The 24,598-nt window shown below is 42.5% G+C and overlaps 1 protein-coding gene across 5 annotated transcripts in view; it reads left to right on the forward strand.

Moving 5' to 3' along the window:
- The window catches only part of TMEM200A (transmembrane protein 200A), a 198,051-nt gene that overhangs the window by 94,137 nt on the left and 79,316 nt on the right, over nt 1–24,598 (forward strand). Inside the window, exon 1 of one of the 5 annotated variants that reach the window (XM_019479655.2) lies at nt 22,519–22,616. The exons of the other annotated variants lie outside the window; for them this stretch is intronic. The gene's annotated coding sequence lies outside the window, so the exon portion shown is untranslated. Of the gene's footprint in view, nt 1–22,518; nt 22,617–24,598 lie in introns of those variants that run through there. 5 annotated transcript variants of the gene reach the window in all.

Raw genomic sequence — 24,598 nt, forward strand, 5'->3', positions numbered from 1 at the left:
TTATCTTATGGTGTAGCAATTAGCTGTGATCAAATGCATGTGTGGGTAGTAACTGCAGGCCTACATTGTGCCCAGTCAGCCCAGCTAGCCAGGGGCCAGACTCCTGCCTTCTGTCAGCCTCTCTGTTGCCCAGTGCCACGACCTGGAGCCTGGAGCTGAGGGATTCCCTGCCAACCACAGCCTGCTTCTCCCCTGCTCAATTGCTGCTGTCCCAGGTGCATGTGTAGATGCCTGAGAACAGTTTACTCTAGCTCAAAGTGCTCTGGAGTTTATGGCTTCACTTTAAGTGCATATATATGTGCAATTACTAGGATTTCTGCATGTCAGGGGGTGCATCTACACATGCACTTTACTGTGGAGTTGACTAATTAGCTCTGCCAGTGACAAAATCTACACAGGCAGTGATAGGTTGGAGTAAACTGATGAACTCTGCTGTAGGATAGTACTGTCTGACACAAGTACTGTCCTATAGCAGAATTCTTTACTCTGCTGAAATGCATGTGTAAACGGTGACTGGGGTGGCTGGGGCATGAGGGTCCTACAATGTGAGGCTGCCTACCAGCTAGCCCCTCCATAGCACATTGAGCTGGGGTGGAGCAGCTCTGGACTGGCAGGCTCAACCCACAAGTCCCTTGGTAGTTGGGGCTGCAGCGCCCTGGCTCAGTATCCTGTGGACCTCGGTACACGTGTAAATGCTATGCCTGGGAGCAATAAACTTTGGCACATACTGCTCCAGAGTTTATTTGGGTACATTAGTTGTACATGTAGATGCACCCAGTGAGTACATAAACATCATGAAAAGAAAAACATAGCCAGACAAATGCCTTTAGTTCTGAAAGAACGTTCAGTGATCAGCCTTATTACGTGCGGGAATGTTTTTCATGGTTTGGGCCTAATTCATATGAAAGATCTGACTCCTGTTTTCATGAACCTTGAGCTTTTGGTCAACAGTCTTTTAGTTCTGCAGAAGAGACTTTTCATAGGATGTGTATCATCCTATGGGATTTATATCTACAAAACAACTTGAAAAATATACATGCATTTAAAAACTGTGAAATATGTACTTTACATTTCCTTTTACTATCTTAAAAATTATAGAAACTGCAAAAACACCCATAAAATATAAATACAAAAGTTTTCACTCTAATAATAATACATCTCACTAATAAAAAATTGATCTAATCACATTTGTGCACATTTTATGATAAGTCTACATTATGTCCTTTTATTTGCTTGCACAAAATTTGATTCACAGTATGCAACTATTTTTTTCCCAAAGTTTTCAGTGTTAACTTATGGCATTCCTTAGTCAGGATGAACTTGTATGCTGGAAGAGATTTCTGTGTTTGCAGATGTTATAGATTTCTCTTCAAAAGTCTTTGAAGTTTGTCAGCCTATGTCATATGGAACACTTGAGGTTTTTCTTTGACTTCCTTGATTTGATACAGGGGATCACATATCAAGAGGCCCTTTGTCTCAAGTTTCTTGATTTCCTGTGTTGGAGTCAAAAGTATGCCTCAGTCACTGTAAGATCCCTCTTGAATGTATAGTTATTAAAAGCCACTTGTGCAGTACTGAAGGAAGCTGCCTCATGGACATCAAAACTGCTGATAATATTTTTTTTAGTGCCTCAAAGTGCTGAGTTTAAAATATGGCTGCATTTAGTCTAGTTCACTGGTGTGTCACTATGGGTTCTGAACTTTTTAATACATCCTCAGTGGCACTTTTACATACTTTTTCACACTTGAAATGATAGAGTTGAGAGCTGGAAACAACCTGATTGAGACCATACACCAAACAGGTTAAGTGCAGTAGGTGTGGATGGAATACAGCAGTGCTGTTGCTACTTTCAGCATACAGGCTGCAGAAGATGCAATTTCTCTTCATTACTGACAGTAGAGTTAGGTCACAGGGAACATGAAGCGTCATTTACAAAACACACTATTGCTGCACGATTTTTTGTCTTCATGAGCTTTGAAGCCTTAAGGCGATGTTTGCCGAGTTTAACAGTGAGTTGAACTATCAAACTATGTAATGACCATGCCCATCTGTAATCTTATCTAGAGCAATCCACGTGTGATTTTCCACAACATCACTATGAATATCCTCAACTGTGGAATGGGAACTATGCAAAGACATTTCCTCACAGTTTATTAATCCGGAACATGCTCATTTAAACAAGTATTTTTCAAAGAAAACACAAAAAGATGACTTCTTGAATTAGGCCAAATTTTTTTCCCTCTAATATGAAGTCACAAAACACAAGGTGCAATCCTGATTCCTGTGATTTCATGAGAAATTTGCCACTGTTTAATGGAACAAGGAATTAATCCCATCCAGCATTTCTTCTGCCCTTAAAACTGTTGTTGACTTTACTAGAAGCTTTGTTATTCATGCAAAATCCAGAACAAAACTCTAAAAATGCTAAGCTATGAAAATCAGAGTTTAAATGTTTGATATTTTTCCAGATATGACATTAATAAAGCTAAATAGTTTCCTTCCCCCTTGAGAGAGCTTTTTAAGAAAATAAATCTTTTGGCTGTAAAGATGCATAGCATATTGTGTAAAACACCCTAAATGATCTCTACTCTTCTTAGGTGGGTGGCTAATAATGGGGAACTAATGCATTAGTCTGCAGAATAAGCATTGCATAATGAGAGCTTTTTTGATGTAGTCTTTTTTTAAAGATACTTTTCAACTACCAGCAGAACAGATGATTATTTTTTCTTTTCTGTGTGCCCTGCATCTCTCCGATTATTATATAATTTCAACAGGACTTGTCACTGCACAGCTGATATTCAAGTTCTGTAATAATGACGTTCTCTTTCATAGATTTTAACATCCATGTAGGGACCCACAGCTTTTCAAGTAGTTAAAATAATTAACATCTGCAACATCAGCTGTTTTCCCCGAACCTCATTCACAAAACTGGTGACCTGTTTTTGATGAATGTCTCAATAAATTTCAGCCTGAGGCAGAGCTGTAACATGTAGAATTTTATTTAGGAGAGGTCAATCGGGCATTCTACAAATCCTCAAGGATCTACCAAACTTAGAATGGGAATCCCACAGTCTTTGTTGTGGACTGTAGACCATGCTTCTTAAGTGGTGTAAGGAGATTGCCATAAGGAGATCCTGAAGGATTCTGGGGAAGAGAATATTTTTTGCAAGTATCCAAAGAATATGGAGAAAACATTGACCACATTATCTGCTTCTATAGAAAAAAACATAGGAGGTAAGAAGGGAGATCCACATAAACCAGGTTAATATAGGTTTATTGTTCCACACAAAAAAGGCTGCAGCACCAACTGCCAATCTAGTAGATCTTTAAGGGTCTAGTGCAGTGGTTTTTAACCTTTTTAAATTTGTGAAACCCTAAAACATGTTGAATGGAGGTGCAGACCCCTTTGAATTCTAAGTGTGGGTATTCACATACTTTTGATTTGTTCATAGTCATCTTTCACAGAAACTTTAGGTCCACAAGTTGAAAACCACTAGTCTATAGAAAGCCCCATGAACCCTCCCTGGTTGTATGACCCTAATGGAAAAGCCTCTCACTGGCTGTGTTCCCAGGGGAGCAAAAAAGATATTCAAGCATGCTTTTATAGGACCTGTGATACCATCCCAAATTTGTGCTGATACATCTTTACATCACACCATCATCTACTTGCTGTCATATTTAACACACAAACATATCTGCTCATATTTAGGCTTGAAAGTAACTTATAAGGATATTTGAAAGCTAAATATTTGAAAATAAATGTCAGCTTACAGTTACTGAGTAGGTTATGGGTTTTGTTTCTTTCCTACAGTGAGAGATACCACTCTGCTTTTTTGACCAAAAGTGCAGGATATGAACTGGAGAATATAGGCACCATCAAGGAGCAACTGATTTTTCATAACCATTTCCTTCAGTATAATATTGATTGAAAGGGAAGGTACATGCTGTCTGAAGTTTCTTCAAGGAAATATGGGAGATTTCATTTCTGTTTACTCGAGCTTAGTCAAAAGCTCCTTGCATGGCAGAATGTTAATAGTGGTTGCATTACTTTAAAAGGCTGAATGCAGAAAAGCTGTTTCTTCTTGTTCCACAAAGTGTCACAGCTCATGCTTTATACACATGGGCCACATCTACATGAGATGCTGACTGGGCAGTCATTACTACTCAGTCATTTAGTACTTGTAGCTTAAACACGCTAACAGACTTGTTTATACAAGTCCTAAGTGACTGTGCAGTAACCGGAGTCACTGTGCAGTAGTGCCAATGAATGCTTTTTTGTGATGCTGCTGCACAGTAGCCTAATACTACTGCACAAATAGTGTTGCATCAAGTTTTGTGCCATGTGACACTACTGCTCAGTAGTATTGGGCTATTGCACATTCACCATCTTGTGTAGATGCAGTCATGAACTTGTATTTTTGCATGTAGTTATTTTGAAGTGCCTGTACCTTCTATCTGTCTTTCTAGCAAGACATCTGTTGCAAAAAAGTCTTTGATATAAATAATATTTCTAAAAATCCAAGGGTAATGGAAATATATTACTAAAATAATACATGGACTGGAGTATTTCCTTGATGAAGCCTTTGACATGACAATACTCGCATCATCTTATATTCAACTTAATGTAGCATCTTTATGTGATGTTTGGCAGAGTTTAGCTGCTCCACAGGATTGAGTGGGGAGACGCAGAAGATTGCTTAGAAGTCGTGTGCTTAATATTTCACTTAGTTTTGGATTGTAGGTTATCAGTCACCCCTTAAACAATTGGCAGGTCCTGCCATTAGGTCAGGTTGATTTTGGTTCTAAAGGGAGCAAAAAGGTAGCATAAAGACTGGCTTCAGTGTGTAGCTGGCCAAAGCACAATGTCTGAAATTCTTTGTGTAGGTAAGGCAAGTGGGGAGAGCATTGATGATGTGTAGGGGGTGCACGCGGCTGTACGTGCCCACACTGAGATTGGCAGCTGCGGGCGGTCCCCACTCATCGCCCGCATGCCCCCGCCGCTGCTGTCGCCACCTGCGGGCGGTCACCATGCCCCCTCCCAGCCTCAGGAGGAACAAGGCATTCAAGGGGGAGAGAGTTCATAATACTTGGGTCTGATCATGCTGCATAACCCTTTAAGGGCCAGACTGGTTCTAGCCATTGATTATTATACAGAGTGCATGTTTCATGTGCTACAAAAATAATACTTTGTAACTCATTCTGGAGATTTGTAATTTCATTTGAGGATTGTTGTCCAACAGCCTATTTTTATTAGTGTATTTTATTAATAGAGGTCATTGGATTGAAATTAAGTCTATTATAAATGACATTTTACTTACCTCTACCTAATAAACTATTGCACTGGTCACTTCCTTCTGCAACCTTGTTACCTTGACATTTAAAGTTGCTTATTACTTTTCACTTTATCTACCCACGCTCTGTCCAGTGCTCTTATATGCAAAACTCTCATGTTTCATTAGAGAGCCAGGCAAACCATGAAATCCAAAAGAGAGAGAGCCAGGAAGGGATTAATGAGGAGAGTGAAAACCCAAGGTGAACCTTTATTTTCTTGAAGGTCTTGTTCTCTTCATTATGTAATCCTGGCTCTTTTATTCATGTGTCTTGTATCTATTCTTTCCAAATAAATACAATTACTTGCTGAAGTCAGTCCTTCCACTGAGTTTGGGATCAGAACGTTAATGTTGTTTTTGAATAGACAACAGGTGTTTGTGTGAGAGAACAAGGCATTTTTGAGACTACAGTCTTCAAAAGAGCTCCCCAGTAGTCAGCATTTTAGAGAGACTTCCATAAAAACTTGTGTACATTTCTAATGTTTCTCTGCAAAAGCAGGTAACTAACCATTGCTTATTGCTACAGCCTAGAGACACATCAATGATGCTGGTAGATAAAGAAAGCAATATAAATGAGGTTTTTTTCCTAAGGAGGGGTGGGGAGAAGCTAACAGATGGTTCTTAGTGCATAGCAGAAATGTAGAATAAATTTAGATTATAAAAATAAAACAAATACTAATTTTTTTTGGTTTGTTTGATGACTTCATGTTCAGTGTACTGACTGAAGTCAATGGCCAAATACTGATAATCACAAGTGACTCCTTTTTTATTACTGTAGATCAGGGGTTTTACATTCACCTGGGACCCTGAGCTGGGTCCAGCCTAGGGCATGAGGCCAGCAGCTATGGTCATTGTAGCAGTAGCAGCAATGAGGGGGGTCTGGTAGTGGCAGGTGGATCAAGTTCACTGTCATTGACTAGCAGCAAGGGGAGGGGGGGTCCAGCAGTGGCAGTGGGTCGGAGAGAGGAATCTGGGGGTAGTAGGTGGGTCAAGCTCACTGCCGTTGACTGTGGCCAGCAGGGCCAAAGGACCCTGAATTCTGCAGAAGGCCATTCCCCCACACTTCAGGTAGTCTACTGTTAGCTCACCAGGCTGGATAGAACAGCTGTATGTTTGATACCCTGCTTTTGATTCATTTAAAGGTAGATAGCTTTTGGGCAACGGAATGGAATACATCAATTTCCTATTGATGTCTTCTTCATTTGAGTCTTAATGTGAGTAGGTTGGGCAATCTGAGGTACATCTCCCCCTCTGTACTCTCCTGCCACGACTTGGATGATGAAGAAGAAAAGGAAGGGAATCAGTGTCCTTTTGATGTTCAAGATTAATAACTGCTACCCGGATGTTACATGCTCAAAGGGTTTAGTTTATTTTCTGTACTTTCACAGGAGTTACAGCATCAGTCGCCTCACCAATTACTTCATTGGTGAGAAGCGCTTGGGTTATAGATAAGAATTTTTAACACACAGTCACCTGGATACTTTAACTGCTCATTGCCACGAATTACTTCATTAGCAGTACTCGCTCGCCGCACCTCTTTATTCTTTACAAGTGTCTTGTGCCAGGAGTGGCCCCGGCTGCTCCCCTGCTGTCCGTGCCGACACTTATGGCACTGAAACAGTCTCGACAATCCCAGGGGTTAGTACTTGTTTCCCCTGCCCGTGTCTTGCCCTGAGACACCCTCTTCAGTCAGGAATCCCCCTGCTGAGCCACATCGCGGAGCCTTGGCTCTTCTCCAGACTCACCAAAACAGCTGAAATCCACGGGTAAGAGACTAGTCAGTCTTGTGTCTGACCTGCCACCCTCCAGAGTCCCTCGGTCTCGGTGTCCTCTTGGGTCACAGGTCCAGCCACTTGTGTCCTCTCCTCCGGGATCTTGATCACCCTCTGTCCATTCCCTGGTGCCTGAAGGCAACAAGTCTTTTCCTGTTGCCAGCTCTTATGTCGGTTTTGGCGGGCTAATCACTCAATACTCTCTCAGGCGTGTAAGTCCCTCTGCCTGGCATGGTTTATCCTCAGGTCAACCCTGCCCGATTTTACCTAAGTAACAGGGCTCCTGCCTGAGCCCCTGTTACACTTAAAATGAAATAAAAATAGTAGTGTAAGAAATGAAACTATTTGGTAATAAAGCAGCAAGGAACATTAATGGAATTAAAGTAAGACAGAAGTGAATGCTTGTTTTTGGGACAGGGCCATTATTTTCATTCCTACAGGACTTATAAATGAGAAGCTCTAGCTCATGACAGGAGCTTCTGGTGCCACTGCAGTTTTTCTTCTACTCATAAGATAGTAAATCTGTTTTCAGAAGTATGCTTTGACAGGCTCCACTGGTTCTGCCCCTAAGCTGTGAGGAGGCTGAAGGATTAATTGTTGCACCTCTGTAGACCAGCTTCTGGGGTTTTGCTTTGTTTTACTTTTGAAGCATTGGCCATTGGCCATGGCCTGAGTTGGAGGGCTGATGCTGAGAAAACTCTTTGTATGAGTGGTGTGTCTTGTTCACATACTCGGAGTTAAGCTGAGCCCCAGATATAGAACCAGGAAGGACTTTTCTCCTTGGCTATATCAGCAAGGATTGCTGGGGCCTTTTTGTATTCCTGTGTGGCAAGGGTTGCTGTCCCCTTCCCAAGACTGACTGGGCGTGTCCAAATGAGTGCTCACGTGCATTTCCCTGCACAGGGCTCCAGTGGTGGCAATCTGGGTGTGTGGAGCCTGGCCAGCAGCCAGAGCATGGCTCTGGCCAGCTAGGCTCTGGTTTTGGGCAGCGCATGCTGCTGCCATGTGTGCTGCCCCGCTTTTTTCTGCTGTAGGTTTTTTGACCCTGGGATCTCCTGGGGTCAAAAACCCCTGCCACACTGCAAATTAGCAGTGCAATGAATGCCTGCATGTGTGGTGAGTGTGGTTTGCAGTGCTACAGATGGGTCTGCAGCACCACAAACAGCATGTGCGTGCTCATCTGGATGCACCCACTGAGTATAATTTATCTAATTACACCTCTGCTATTGCAGTGCTTGTACAAAGGCTAGTAATGCCTTTGTCTCTCCAGCTCTCATGTCTTGCTGATATCCTGCTGTGGCACATCATACCGGTTTTTGGTTTTGGATGCTTCTTTCTTAATTGTGGGGTAATTTGTAGTTGCAGTGTATGAGAGGGACTGGAGTGGCTGTATATTTTCTTCAGGGAGCTGGACTTAAATGACCCAGGAGGTCCTCTCCAGACTAGTGAAAACCCAGTGATGGAACTTAATGGTTACACATCTCTCCCTAGAAAAATAAATCCATCCATCCATCCATCCATCCATCCATCCATCCATCCATCCATCCATCCATCCATCCATCCAAAAAGACACATAACCAAACTATATGCTATTTAGTTGGCTTAACAAAGTGAGACTTTACAGTCAACTGGATGTCGCTGTTCTGTTTGTCCCTATCTCTTTGTAACATGATAGCTGTTAAATGCCATATATGATCTATTGCAATATGCACATTTTTATTATATTTTTTATTGGAACAACTTATGTAGATGTGAGAGATGTTAGACAAACTTTTGGGCACAAAGTGCCCGTCAGACCAAGACCAAGACCTGGTAGTTGCCATGTCTAACTTTAGTTAGACATACCCTTTAGATCAAGGAACTGGTGGATCCCAGCTTTTAACACCTTCCAGCATACCCCCATGCCAGCTCTACCCATTCTCCTTATGGGTGTTGAAATCCTGAATGGTTATCTCCTGGACAGAAAATAGTGGGGTAGTGGAGGGAAAAAGAGAATGAAGCACAGGAGACCCTGGCATGGCGGAGGAAATAAGACAATGGTGCAGAGGGAAGAGGATCACACCGAGCCCGTGTCATACAGAGGAAGGGGAGAATGAGGCCTGCAGAGCCCCTGACAAAAGGTGGGAGGTTTGGGAGTGCAAAGGATCTCTGAAGTAGAGTGATGGAAGGCTGGTATACAGAGAGCTTGTGGAAGGTAAGGAAGAATGCAGTTGACCTCAGAAACAACAAGGTTAGTGCAGCCCTCTAAATTAATAAAGCAAAGATATTAAAAAAAACCCAATAAAAACCAAAAAAGCAAATGAACTGTCAATGTGGGACTTCACTACACACATGGCAATGCTTTTTTATGCAGGACATACCAGGTGTTAGAAAACAGTTTCTATAAAAAAAACACAACTCCTATAGACTTGAGTTTTTCTCTTATACTTGCAAATAAATAGTACCTTAACTCAGGTGAACAGTCAAGTCCATGGAGATTATTCAGATGAGTAAGGTAAGGCACTGTTCAGTATTTGTAAGGTCAGCATAACTTGTGTTCTAAGAGCCATTGTAATACTCTTGGGCATTGAATAGCACAATAGAACTTCTCTTAGAGTGAGACCATCCTCAATTAGGATCAGGGTATTAGCCACTAATGCATATTAGTAATTTTTATGTTATAATGCAGTTGCAATTATTTTTTAAGAGAGAAAAAATAAAATTGTCCATCAGGTTATGCAGATGGTAATCCCCATGCCTCACACATGTCTGTTATTCTTTTACAACAGATGCAAACCTTGGCTCAATTCTTATCTGTTATTAAAATCTTTATTACAGGGAGGGTTTGATAAAAGTACAGCTGGTTTTTTATTTGTTTGGTTATCTCTGCTCAGATGTTTGGGCTGACTATAAATGGCCTGTAATGACACTGTAGATTTACTAACAGGGTTACAAATGTTCTAGGTTTGAATTCATTTTCAGATATTACTACATTGCTAAACAGAACTCGGAGGCTTTTCTTTTAGACTATTGTCTAAGTGTTCTTTTTTCCATTCTATGTTTTGGGATAACTTACCTTGAATTTTCAGACAGTATTGAAAATAATGAATCAGTTATGGTGTCTTAAATCACCTGCACAGATTAATCTGATTAGCGTATGTCAAATGCAAAGGATAAGAATGCATAAGCCACATAGTGTTCCAGAACCGTTGACTAAACCTTCCGTATTGCAGAGATAATTAAAAAACATTTTGGTCACACTGATAATTACATGTGAAAGGGTTAGTCTATGGCTGGAGTATGCAGCCCTTATGCCTGTGAATAAGGACTGCATAATTGGTCCGTTTATCTCTTGTGACAAAAACTGTTTGTTCATATATTGCAGAGACTTTATCTTCATCATAGTCCCAGTTCAGTAGACCATTTAAAAGTATGCTTTTAAATTATAGTTACAGAAGCCCGGAATAAAGTCCTTTAGACTCCAGTTGAATCATGACTTAAATGAAACTTGAACACACAAAATTAAGCAAGTACTTTACAGACTTAAGCCCACATCTTTAAAATACTGTTGACACTTTTTTGCAATAATTAAGAAGGGGCGTGCGATATTTAGGATGACCATAATCATTTGAGGGACTTCCAGGACAGGGAGGTGCCAAGGAGTGCCAACGCAATAGTGTGCACCCCACACGACCCCGACCCTGCAGCACCCAGGAGCGGGCCGAACAGGACAGCACAGCGCATATGTATGCGCACATACACACACACCTCCCCACACCCTGCAGCTCCTTCCCCCCTTCCCTCTTCCACCCCAACTCTACTGAACAAGCAAATCAGTTTGGACCAGGGAACAGCCCACTGGCTGGGCTCCCTGGACAAAACTGAAGCAAAAGTCCCAGACTGGTGAGAACCTGCTGCCACTTGTCTGGCTCCTGAGTCAGAAACTGGGAACATGTGGGTGGGTTCATGCAATCTGAGACCTTTGCTTCAATGTTCTTCTATGGCCAGGACACTGACACAGCCTCTGAAATCTGGAACTGTTCCAGCCTATCTGAGACATATGGTCACCCTGGCTAAATCCTCTATTATAATGGAAAATGACAGAGAGCTAGATGCAGTAAGACATTTTTGGTGCCTAAAATGGAACTGCAAAATTTTGGCCCATAGGGCCAAAAAACAAAAAGATCCAAAATGCCCCCTTTCCTCTGCTTCAACAGCATAAAACTTATTAGACATCTAAATTAATTTGTTGCCTGTATATTGAACTGAAAAGTTCAGTCTTTGTTCAGAAGCATTTGATTGGAGCATCTAGGCACCCACCTCCTGTCTAAAACCCTATTACAGCCTATATGGATGATAAAGGTGTGTCTAAGCTCTGCCTAAGTCCATGGAGGCATCTGATGTTTTGTGTGTGTTCGGAGAACTCCTAGTGCATAACTATAGCACTGAATCAAACACAAAGCACAGCAGCCACAGTCCCTATAATTAAAAAAAGATAGGGAGGTGCCTCCCACCTTTTTAGTAATAGCCTAGTGGTAAGGACATTAATCCACAAAATGGGAGACAGCTTCCCTTTTCCACTGCCTCTTTGTTCTAACAGTAAGGAAATTTCTCTTGCTTTTTAATCTAAATTTGCTTTTCAGCAATTTAAAGCCATTGCTTCATGTCCTACTATCTGATGAAAGGAAGAACACTTCTCCTTCTTCTTTATGGCAATCCTCCAGATTTTTGGAGACTGCTGTTATGCATGTCCCTCCCACCCCCAGTCACTTCTCCAATGGAAACATGCCTAGTTCTCTCAACCTTTCCTCACATGGCTTGTCTTCTAACCCCTCTATCATTTTGGATGCTCACTTTTGAACACTCTCTAACTTCTCTATGTTCTTCTTAAAATGTGGAGCCCAGAACTGCATGCAGTTCTATAGCTGAAGGTTACTCAAACACAGACCAACAGGCCAGTGAAGTTAGTAAGAGACAGGTTTCAAACGAACAAGAGAAAGTATTTTTATTCAGTGTATAGTTAATGTGTAGAACTTTCTGCCACATGAGGTTGTAGAGGAAGATAATATTGCCAGGTTCAAAGGGTCTAGAAACACATTCATTCTATTAATAGCTAACAGAACAGTTAGAGAGGTTTTCTATGGCATCTCTAAGCAATGATAGTGGATGCCAGGGTGTGTGGCCAATAGGGCAGGGGTGGCCAACTTGTGGCAAGTGTGCCAAAAGTGTCATGGGCAGCCTGTGTGTCACACAAGACAGATTAGGGAGGAGACAGGCAGCAGAGTGGCAGATAGGGCAGGGAGCACAGAGCAGATAGGGCAAGGAGCAGAGAACAGAAAGCAATAGCAGATCAGGCATGGGAAAGAGATTGGAGTGGCACTTGGAAACAGCCTGGGCTAATTTGTGGCATACTTACTGGAGTAGGGAATAAACTAATGTGGTAATGCTTTGATGTTCTCCGTCTAAAACATCCATTCCTGCCACTATCGGAGACTAGATGGACCACTGGTCTGACCCAGTATGTTCTTCTAGGCTAGGGACAGACATTACACATAAACTGGTTTCAGTGATCAGAAACTGGTTTAAACCTGTAACGGAACAGATGTTCAGTGCACATAAACCATCTTGAAAATGGCGGAAACCAGTTTGAGATAAACCTGGTTGAATGTAGCATCAGACTTAACTGATTTGAATCAAACTGATTTATGCAATGTCTGTCCCAGACCCCTTCCTGGTTTAAGTTAAATCAGAGTCCCTCAGAATCCCAGATGCTTCGCTAGGCAGGGCTCTGCTCTCTGCTCCAGCCCAGCAGGACTGGTCCCTCTCCTCTGCTCCCTGGCTGGAGCTCCAGCAGAGACTGCAGACACAGCATGGTCTGCCTGGCTTCCTCCTACTCCACCCCCCACCCCCACTCCCTGTTCAAGCAGGGATTCCCCCTCCCCTCTGCCTTATACAGACACCTCTCAGCATTAGCTACCATATCACATGCCAGCTATGATCTGTGCTGTGGGAGATGGGACAAAGGCAGACAGCACAGTGCCACTTAGGGTTTTTCGGATCTAATCAACAGGTATCTGGTAATGTCCTTCCTTGGAAAAACTGTTTAAAAAGAGTTTGAACTAATGGAGAGAGACTGTTGTTTTCTCAATGGGGTGATAAACATTGAGTTAGGGATGATAAACACTGTGTTAGCAACTCGCTGCTGGGGTGCTGGGGGGGGGGGCCCTCCCTAATCAGAGCATCGTGCTGGGGCCTGGCCACGCCCCCTTGGCTCAGCACTATTGAAGGGAAGGGAGGGCTGCTCTAGTGCCCTCTGGCTTCTAGTCTGAGCCACTGCAGGCATGTGGCTGCATTTCTTCAGTCCAGAGGGGATGTCTGGGTAGTTACAAACTGGTTTAGCCTAGTCAGGTTAGATTAACCTGCAAAGATTGAATCAATTCAGGCTCAGACTTGTTTAATGTCTGTCCCTAGCCCTAGAGCTATTTGGCCAGGTCCTGCCCTGAATTGGTATGCCTCTGGTTTCCTGTAAGGCAGGGATGTAAAAAATCTGGCCTATGGGCTACATCCAGCCTGCAACATATCATCCAGCTCCCAGTGCTGCCCATGGGTCTCTGAATGACCCATAGGCAGCCTGTAGGGTATGGTGAATGGTCCTGTGCAATGCCTGTGGAGTGGTAGAGGAGCCACCATGTGTAGCAGAGCCCCAGAGCAGTCACCTGTGGCTCTGGGTCTGTGCTGCGTGTGACAGCCTCCCTGGGGTCATACGTCACAGCCTTGTGATGGGGACTCTGGGGCTGGGCAGCACAGCCTCACGGTGGCTGGAGCAGGACTGGAGTGCAGGGCCAGTCTGTGGGTCCAGTCCAGCTCACAGACTGGCCTTGTACTTCTCCAGCCCCTGGTGCAAGTGAGTTTGACATCCCTGCCTTAAGGCCAGCAGAAATGTGTCCATCCCTTTAAGGGACTCTTGCCTGGTGTGGACCTTTTCACCCCTCATGTTTCATGGTATAGGGACTGTAGCTGTTGGGAAGTGCCCTGGCTAAAGTAATCCCTGGATCCTCAAAGGCTCCTAGGGGACTGTGAGTAGGTAACACTCTGCTGCAGTGGATAACTTTTAGGTATATAAGGATGGCTGTGGTTCAGTTTTGAATGTTTACTACACACCACCATTAACATTTGCATTTATCACGATGAATAAGAATTAGGCCACATCTCAGAAAAGAAATAAAGGGTTGCAGAAAAAAGCATGTGGTTAAGCTACAGACAAAAGCCCCAAATTCTGCCTGTTGGAAGCCAGTGTGAGATTTTTTCATTGACTTCAATGGAAACTCATTAAAACTCTGAGATATTTTGGCCTTTCTTATAGATGAAGTCTGCAGGGTTTAGCCTAGAGAATTTAAGCAGTTAAGATTTCATACAATATACTGATAAAAACACTGTGCCTCTTGAAAAAACCCAAACTAATTAGAAAGAAAATAATGTTTTATTGCTGGAGTTTTTGCCTTGCAAAACTGACTTTTGAAAGAATAATTGGTATTATTTTAAAAGAACATTTCTTTGGGCTTACATTGAGTTTTAGCAGATGAATAATTTGGTATCTAAATAAAACCGGCTGGGGCTGTCTCTGCCCTTTGCTTTTCATCCTTCACCTAATATCTTCCGCTTTTGAAAATTTGAGGTTGACCTTTACCTTTGGTTTGGCAGTACAACAGATTGGTATTGCATCATTTTATTTTATAGCAGTTGTATGACTGAATGTTAGGGCTAACAAAATCTTTTTAACTTAAACAAGTGCAATCTCTTATTAATAAAAAGGATAGAGTTATTCAGAGGATAGTATTAATAAGAAATCCAGTAAAAATGTAACAAATATAAGGTATTGTGCCTCTGAGTTCATCCGTCTTGCATTTCTCTGTCTTTTTATATGTTTTTTAATTTCTGCTGTTTGTGTCTGCTGACAGTGCCTAAATGTCCGTACAAGAAATCGTGAAACTGGGTATACAAAAAATATTGGGAAGCACACAAATCACCAAAGTTGAAGAAAGGCGTAAAAAAAAACCCAACTTTCTTTTCTAATATCTTATTTGTAATACTAGTAGTACAAATATTTAGAGAATAGCATTGTTTTAAAAAAAAACTCACCCCCCCCCAAAAAAAACAAAAAAACCAAAAAACCAAAAAACTGGCCCCACCACTTAAGTTGCAAAAGTAAATTTAGGCTCCTGGCAGATGTGTATGCCCTGGAAGTTGTGCAACTGGGATTGGAGAAATTTTATGCTTGATCCCAAAAACCTGTGCATTCTGCCATGCATATCTGGCATGGCAGGGCACATGATATTTGGGATTGGCATAAAATTCCTCCAATCCCAGTCGTACAACTTCCAGGGCATACACTGGAGATCAGATCCGCAATCCCCATTGCTCCTTCAAATGCAGGTTCTCCTTCAGATGGCCCATGTGCAACTAGAGATGGGTGAGCCCAGGGCTGCCTCTGGAGATTCATCAAGGCACAGCCAGGTCCAGTCCCAGAACTGCCCTGTGTTGCGTCCTGACACTCATTTGAGTGGCTGGTTTGCACCACACACATTAAGCTGAATGTGTGACATATATCCCAGACTGTGGGGTACCCCATACCCCATCCTGATGCTTGTTGGGATGTAGCACTATGCAGTTCCATGTCTAGGACACAGTGCCTCCCCCTCCCAGGGATCAAACAGAGAACAGCCCTGTGATGGAATGGGAAATGAGCTAGCCCTGGGTTTCAGTTTTAGACCAGGGCTGTTCCCTGCCTGATCCTGGGGAATGGTTATGGGGGAACTGTGTCTGGATTCCAGGGTTGCCCCATGCCCCATCCTAAATCTTAGCTGAGTGGAGAGATGGGTTGTGATGCTGTCCCCTGCCTGATCCTTGGGAGTGGGCTGGGGCAGATGGGGAGCTCTGTCCTAGACCCTGGAACTGCACTCTGCTGCATCCCAATTAGTGTTGGGGTGGACTTTCCACAGTCTATGACACATGTTCAGTTTAAGGTGTGATTAAAACCAGCCACAAACATGTTCTGCATTTTCTAAGGACATCTTCGGGGCTGGCTTGCCATTTTGTCATGCCATAAACTTAGTCTGGAGATGTCCTTGAACATATTCCTGAGTCCTTTATTGAATCTGAGCCAGTGTGTTTGGTACCATGCAATGTGGAGTCCTGAGATCTTAAGTAGGATCTCATCAGTAAGTTAATCTGGCTCCAGTTCTGTACAATGTTATTATATGTTTAACATTTAAGGTATGGAAGTGACCAATTTGTGTGTACTCACATTTCACACAAATGTATGCACTAATTTACATCTGTAAATATCTGTAAAAATAGTTTCATGCTTAAGGCACAACCTTCCCCAGCCAGTGGCAGGGATGAGGCATGGAGCTACACTGAAGTTGGCAGCTGGAGCTAGACAAGGTAGAAAGGAATCTAGAGCCCCCTTCTGAATGCCCTAAGTTGTCTGCGAAGGGGAGAGAGTGAGACTGAGGAAAACCTAGGTCCTAGGTGTAGGGTGGCAGACCAGAAAGTTGCTGGCTGTTTCAAAGGACTTACAAGGCTTTTCACCTCTGCCTGTTTATGGCTGTTGTTGCTGCTACTGATTGCTCTTTTCTGCTGATCTTTCCCAGATGTGGGCCTGCCAAAGGGGCAGCCAGCTGAATGCCTGTAGAACAAGTAGTATGGCTACTTCTGGTAGCTTCCAGCACCAATTGCAGCCTGTTTTTGCAGTCCCACTGTGTAGTAATCATTAGGTTCAATAAATACAGGCATACAATGAATGAAAAGACCTAAACAACAAATTTGAATAGTCTAGCAGTAGGCAACCTCTACAGAACCTTTGGCTGTCCCTTGACTAACTAACTTGCTGTTCTCTGACTGAGGGAACATTTCCCAATTCCCAGCTTCCTCAGTCTCTGGTTAGGAAGCACCTCTATATTATAGCTTTTTCACTACATATTGGATATTTGCGATTTCTCCTCTGAGATGCATGAAGATGTGAGAGGTTGCCAAGTATCTGCTTAAGTAATAGGGATATTTTCCTAGTTGAAGCCCCTATCTGGAATAATGACCATCTTATTTTTGCTATATTTTTAGTTCAGCTATGTTTATAAAATGGTCATTTCTTCAGAGTCTCCTTTTACTAGGGCTGCCTGATTTGGGACAGTACTGTAGCTACAAATTTAAAATTCCATTATTTATGAAGTCCCCCAGGCTAGAGTATGGAAAAATCTTGGCAGCTCCCTTTGAGTAACTAGGAGGACAGGGCTTAGAGCTGCATTAATGAAACTCCTGATCCTTCTTCTGCCCAATCAATCAAATATTACTAAACCAATCAAATACCCTGTTCTTCTAATACATCTGTTTTGTCCCTGGGCAGCAACTTTTCGGCTTTTGGCAAGTTGGTAGGATATTCCTTAGTAAAGGCAAGAATTTGAAAAACCTCAGGGGAACTACTTTGCTGCAGCTTTATTATGGCTTCCATTATATATGCATCTAAGATATAAGATGGTTTACATTATATACATATATGCCATAGATGTTTATAATCTGTGATGTTCCAGTTGAGCTTTCATTAAAAAACAAGGTTTTCTTTTGCTTATGTTGTTGCACTCAAAAACAGGTTTTTAAACCTAGTACTCAGAACTGACACAACAATCGGTTGATGAATAGCAGAAAGGCTTGCTTTAATAACTACCAGCAAGTTACAAAACTAAATGACAGAAAAAGACTCTTTCCCAATATAAAATGAGCTATTAGTCCTTGTATTTTAGCTGAAAAGAGATCTTTATCCAATGCAGGCAGGAAGCAGTTCTCGTATAGCCTCACAGCATGGATCCTTTGCTTATCAGCTGGGTGGCAGGATGACTTCTTGGTCTTCCCTAGACTGCACACACCTTGCTAGCAATTCTGTTTTGCTGTATAGCTTTAAAGCATTTTTCCTTGATATCTGATGAATGGCTGATTAAAGTCCGAACAAAACAGAGAGGAAAAGGGTGACCATCATATTACAATTGTTAAATTGCCTGGCTCCTGATGACAGGAGCCAGTGGCAGCAGGACCCAGGAGGAGCCGGTGGCAGGACCCAGCGACAGCAGTAGCAAGGCCCGGCAGCTGCGCCTGACCCACAGCCCCTCCCACCTCCACCCCCAGCTGGAAGCTTCTGTCTTAGCAGAGGCTTCTGGCCTGGGACCCTGGGGCAGTTCTCCTCCTCCCTCTGCCTGAAAGGGAAACTTGGGTAAGAACGGGTGAAGGGGAGAGGATTGCTGGTGCAGCAGTAGTCATCCTGGCCCAGCCAGCACCATGTGGTTTCCAGCTGACTCCTGCTGTTGCCTCTACTGCAGCACTCCTGCAGCTCCTGCACTGGCACCGGGGGAAACCCCAAGTTGGAGCTGTCTGGCTTCCCCACCCCTTGCTGCACAGGTCCGCAGACTCCACTGGAAGTGGAGGTAGCCCTGCCCCCTGCTTCCCCACAGAGTCCAGCATGGGGCTTCCCCCGTGCAAGTGTGGGAGCTGCAGGCACAAGGCGTGGAGCCCCCATGATAGAGGTGGCTGGGCAGGTTGTGCTGCTCATCCCCAGGCATAGCACGGGCCCGAGCTGTGCCTACCAGCACCTGCGCCAGGCATGAGCTCTCTGACTTCTAGTGTATGATTTGGTTTTTTTTCTGGTTCTAAGATAGCAATCCCCCTCCCAAAAGGAGTATTTCTAGGGGGCATGGGGCGGGACTTCTGGTGGCAAAGGTCAGGGGTTAGGGGGTGGGACTTCTGGTCCCAATACGGTGACCAAGGGGCAGAACAGCTGTCCAGGGGTGGGGCTACCCATGAGGCCCTTGACAGCTTGCCAAAACTCATTAAGCAGCCCTCCAGCTGAAATAATTATCCACCTCTGTCTCTGTCAACAATTTGAATCATCACTTCTATTATTTTATGGATTGGGTCTGGTATTGGGTATATCAGGCTCCACTGTTTTTATGCCTAATGGGTTGCAAGCTGTTAGTGGAGTCTGGTTTTCTTGTGGCAGTCTTGCCCCAGCCATTGTCTTACATTTTTGTGCAAGAGACACTGTCCGAACTTTCAGTTTTCACATCCAGCAATGTAAGTGTCATTCCTCATCAGCGAGTTTTTCTTTTAACAGGACCTGTGTGATTTATAACATGAGTCATACTTTACATGCAATATTATAGTGAAAGTGGATCATTTTTAAATGCAAAATATTTCACTTAGACTTAATGTTGACAATAATATGGAAAGAGCTGCTGTCAACTTGCTGTATGGTTTCCCATCTCTAGATCTGGATATTTCACACTACATACTGTCTAGGCAATAGTTACATTAAATTATAAGCATGATATCTTTTATTGGACCAGCTGCATAGTTGGGATAGAGTTAGACAAGCTTTCAAATGCAAGTTGTTCTTCATCAGGACTTGCATTTGAAAACTTATCTAACTCTATCCCAACTGTGCAGTTGGTCTGATAAAAGATAGCACCCTAAAAAAACATTGCCTCTACCATAATTCCTGGATCATCATAGTTACAGTATCACTCTGGCTTAGTACAGACTGTCAAAAAGCCGGAAGCTCAGTTGATTAAATCTTTGCAGGTTAGTCTAAGCTGTGTAGATTGAACTGATAAGCAGGGATCCTGGTTTTGTCTCGTAAATTCTCTGATTAAAAATAGTAAATTCTCTGATTTAAAAACCTAAAATCTGTGATTAAAATTAAACGCCCCCCACAACCCTGGGAGTGGGCTGAGGTGGGAGGCATGGAGGCACTGCGGTGTGCCACCTGGGGCCAGTGGCACCCAGCATGTCCCTTGCTCCCTTGCTCCCTCAACCCCCAACCACCTCCACCCCCCCCCCACACCCTGACCCACAACCCCCAAGCCCCACTTACCTCCAGGGGTGAAAGGCAAGCCTGAGCCTGAGGCCAGCCTTAGCTAACTCAGACTCAGGCCCTGCCCATTCCCCTCTCCCTCCCCCTCTAGGCAGGGCTGGGGGTTTACCACCCTTTCTGCAATCAGCTCTTGCAAGCTGGAACTGTGGCAGCCTGCAAGAGCTCTTTGCAAAAGCAGAGAATCTGCTCATTTCTGTGCTAAAAGGGGATATCTGCATTTTCTCCGATAAAAACTGGGAATCTATGGTTTGCTCCATTTTTCTGTGGGAAATGGAAAACCTAGTCCCTGCTGATAAGCAAGTGAACAGACGTTCACAGCCTCATGCCTGCAGTGGCCCAGGCCAGAAGCCGGAAGGTGCTAGAGCGTACCTCCCTGTTCAGGTGGAGCAGACAGCTTGGGCCAAGGCTAGCCTACCCACCCTGTGAGGTGGGGTTGCAGGGAAGGTGCACAGTATCCTGGGATGCCCGGGGACTGTGAGTTAACTTGAATCTGAATGGGATCTGCGATGGAAGTTCAATAAATCAATTTAACCTAAATCAGTTAAGTCTGATGTTACATCCTCCAGATTTATCCTAAACCAGTTTTGGCCATTTTGAAAGCAGTTTATGTGCACTGAATTTCTGTTATGTTACAGATTTGATCTGGTTTCCGATCACTTATACCACTTTATGCGTAATTTCTGTCTCTAGCCTCTAACATTACCATTAAATTATACATAAGTTATACTTGCACTCTACGTTTTTTGTTTCTCAAGTGTTATTCCTATTAGTTGCAACTTAAAACCAATGAAGTTGCACAAGATACACTTCTAACTCACAAGCAAAATCCTGGCTATATGTATTTAGTGTCAAGGTTGCAAATTTGAAAATTAAATACAAAAACTAGAATTTCATTAGCAGCATTACTTGGCCACTTCAAGCCTGTTTAATAATAGATGTGTAACTTAATATCCTGTGATCCAATTTTGCATTCCATACATATTCTAGACCCCCCTTTAAAGCCAATGAGAGATTAGTATGTTCATGCACCTCTAATTCTGTATTAATATTTTTTCATTTAGTTTAAATGAATTACAAGATACATAATCCTAAAAGAAAGTTTAAGACCCAAATCCTACTTGCTTTACTAATACAAAATTCCTGCTGAGAAGTGAGAACTGTAGTGTATCAGTAAGGGGAGCCTTGTTTGGCAATAAATCTCATAAAGTTTCACTGATATATGGCAGGTAATTTTAGGGAAAGAGAGCAGGGTGGGGAGAGGGGGGTGCTCATATCCATTAATACTGTCATGTTTATGCAGTGAATTAAGTTGAAATATTCTGGTATGATACTGTCTGTATTGGGGGATGTTCTCCCAGCCAGAAATGAATTTCATCAGTCATCCCTGCATGAAGTGAAAAACGAATTACGTGGAGACAGAAAACTGTGCTGTCATTAGTTATGTCAAGATTTGAAAGTTAAGATATATATTTTCATATATGCCCACCAAAAGATAACCAAAATAATTAGATTCACTATTATTATGCTACAGATATTCTAATTAGTGGGGGACACTAGATTTATAAAACTTCATACTCAGTACCCTTTCATCTGTATCTTGTTTGTGATTACAGGACACTGTTATTTCTATCTTAACCCAAAGCTCTCTGATTCAGAAAGGCAACTAAGCTTGTGCTTTGAATTAGGCATCTGCTTAAGTCTAATTGACCTTAGGTTCAGCTTAAAGTTGAAAGCATGCCTTTTAGAAATACAGTACAGAATCTCACCCAGATTCTAAGATTATGTGAAAATTGGCAAGAATTTACAGAATTCTCTGGCAAATCTAATGAAGATTTACAATATATGGCCTGATGACTTCAACTGAAAAAACAGCTTTGCTTTATATGATTTTTGATGGCTTGATTTAGGTATGATCAGTATCAATTGTAATTTTAAAGGATTTCACCAGGTAATATCAGTGCGAATTTATTTCTAAATATTTGTTTATTGAAATGCTTGTATTGTCAGGAGATACAGAACCAAATGATCTACTTGAGAATGATTACTGAATTGACCTGATTCTCTGTTGCCTGCATTTGACACAGTTATTTGCACCTTGTAACTCAGGGCAAAGAGGGTGGAAAACTCTACCTAGTCAGCAGATAGATATCCTTTCTGCATTGTTACAAATTGCTGCAAAGGTTGGAAGGCAAAAGTAAATCATATTTGCCCAGTGGAGTTTAGTTAACTCTGGTTCTTCACTTGTTTCTCACTCTTGCTGGCTAGAGCTAGGCGTAGAGGAGATAAAAGTTATAGGAGATACAGAGAGTTCAGAGATGACAAAGAAATCATTAAAGAACAAAACTCTTTTAAGAGTGACTGAAAAAATTGTAATGGTTTACCTAAGAGCAGATATGACAAAGATCTGCAAAACAATGAATTGTAAAACGAAGATAGAGCAGGTATTTCTGTTCACCCTGGGACATATGAGAACAAATGGACATTCACCGAAAGAGAAAAGCAGCAAGTATGAAACTAATCAAAGGAAACATGTTTTCAGACTATCCACATTTAACGTTAAAACTTTGAAGGTTTCAAAAGAGGACCGGACATTTATACTTCCTAACAGGAATATGCAAGGTATATGTTTTAGAACAGATATTTGTGGAGGGATGCTTTTTATAAGTGGTCTACACAGGGTTTCTTGCAACTTGGTTTGAAGTATCTGGTGCCAGTTAGTTGAAAGATATTGGATTAAGGGGACTACTTATCTAATACAGAAAGGCAAGTCTTTATATTTTTACAAATATAATTTGGGAACACGATTAAGGGTGCTGTGCACAATGTAAAGATGACTCATTTCTGGGTGAGGGGACAAACATTTTGCAGCCAGATGTCAGTCTGCTATGCAGTGGGGAACTTATATTGTGCTTTCGTGGCATTGCTGTTATGGGACTTACAGCTAACAAATATAAGGAGTTACATATGTTCTGTTGCTATGGGATCACTCTTTTTAGGGCCAGAAAGGACATTCCTTCGTGCCTTTCATTGCTCCAAAAGAATCTGTGTTCTCTCTCTTACTTATAACTCAGTGTGGAGCTTGTGTAGAGTTTTCAGTTTGGGAAGAACAATCTGGCAAGTTTATTTTTGGTTTTTATTTGTTTTTTTTTTCACCAGTTGTCAAGCATGGTTACTTTAAAGAGCTTAAGAAAATCAATTGAGATGAAAGTGAGAAAAACAGGGCAGCAGGGGGAAATAAGTCCACAACAACCTAGAAACAGGAGGAGAGAAAACACTGTAAGAAGTGTGTACTTATCCAGCCATACTTGAGGGTTTTCAGAACAGAAAATGAAGAATCAAGCACTGTGGGCACCTCCACAATATCCCTTTGGTGGTTAAAAGTCACCCATATGTTAAAAGTTAACCAGAAAACATTTGACAAATGGATTTAACATCCCAAATCAGCAAAACTACATGTATAGCAAGCTTAACATCACTAAGCTGTTTTGAAAGAGAGTCAGTTTTATCCTGCAACACTTACATGAACTCCTTGGCATTTTTAGACAAGTCTTATCATATGGAGCACGTTGTTGGAACTAAACTAATAAGCCTAACTCCAGACTTCAGAGGGATTCGCTGTGGAAACAGAGATTGCTTAGACATGAAATCACAAAGGACTTGATCCTAACCCAGAAAAATGCTCAATACCTCTTAGAAACGTTCATCATCTTGCAATATTGGACCTTTATCCCTTCACATATGTTTCACATCTTTGTTCAATTTTCCATGTTTCCTTTTAATGGGTGATGGCACCACCAAAAGTGTAGAATCCAATCCTACTCTTGACTGTTGTGATTATACCAAAGCAGTACTATGGAAGCCTAAATTTAGGATTTGTAAAAGTTAAAAAAAAAAAAAAAAGGCGCACACATATTTTTGGCATCTTAGTTTGTAAAAGACCTCATCAATTAAAAAATTACAGTTCATTTTTCAGCTGTTATTGCTAAAAGCAACACCTTTAGTTGCTGTTTTTCTTCTTTTTCTCATGTCCTTGTCATAAACTACATTTTTCTTCTTTTTCTCATTGTCCTTTTTTCTGAACTGTGCACAAGTGATGGCTCTTTTCATTACTTCAGTGAGGTCCTCCTTTGCATAGGTCTTACCAAGGAGTTGGCAAACAAGCAGGTGCTCCATAGGCTGCACTGCACTGCCCTTGCATATATTTGTGTCAGTAGAGTAGCCCCATTTGATTGTTTGTTTTTGATCTTCTCGTTTACGTGCGCAAGTGATTCGGGCATCGTCATGTTGGCCAGTCTAAATCAGTCCCTCTGGGAAGGTCCTCCTGGGGTTCCAGGTCTATTTCAGAGCACCTGATTGTGTGTTATCCAGGGGTGGGACTCTATTTCCCAACAACCCCTTCCCATGCTGCTCCAGCAGAGGTCCATGGAGACCCCAGGAGAGGTAGCCCTGTGCTCCCAGGATCTCCATGGAAACTAGCCCAAGCAGTACTGGCAGGGCATGTGGCTGGGTGGGGAGCTGTATCTGGGGCCGGGGCTGGGATCTTGCGGCAGTGACAGCACAGAGCTGGAGCCAGGGCAGAGCCATGATCCGCCCCTTGCCCA

Source organism: Alligator mississippiensis, chromosome 1 (genome assembly GCF_030867095.1).
Source record: "Alligator mississippiensis isolate rAllMis1 chromosome 1, rAllMis1, whole genome shotgun sequence".
Taxonomy (NCBI): domain Eukaryota; kingdom Metazoa; phylum Chordata; order Crocodylia; family Alligatoridae; genus Alligator; species Alligator mississippiensis.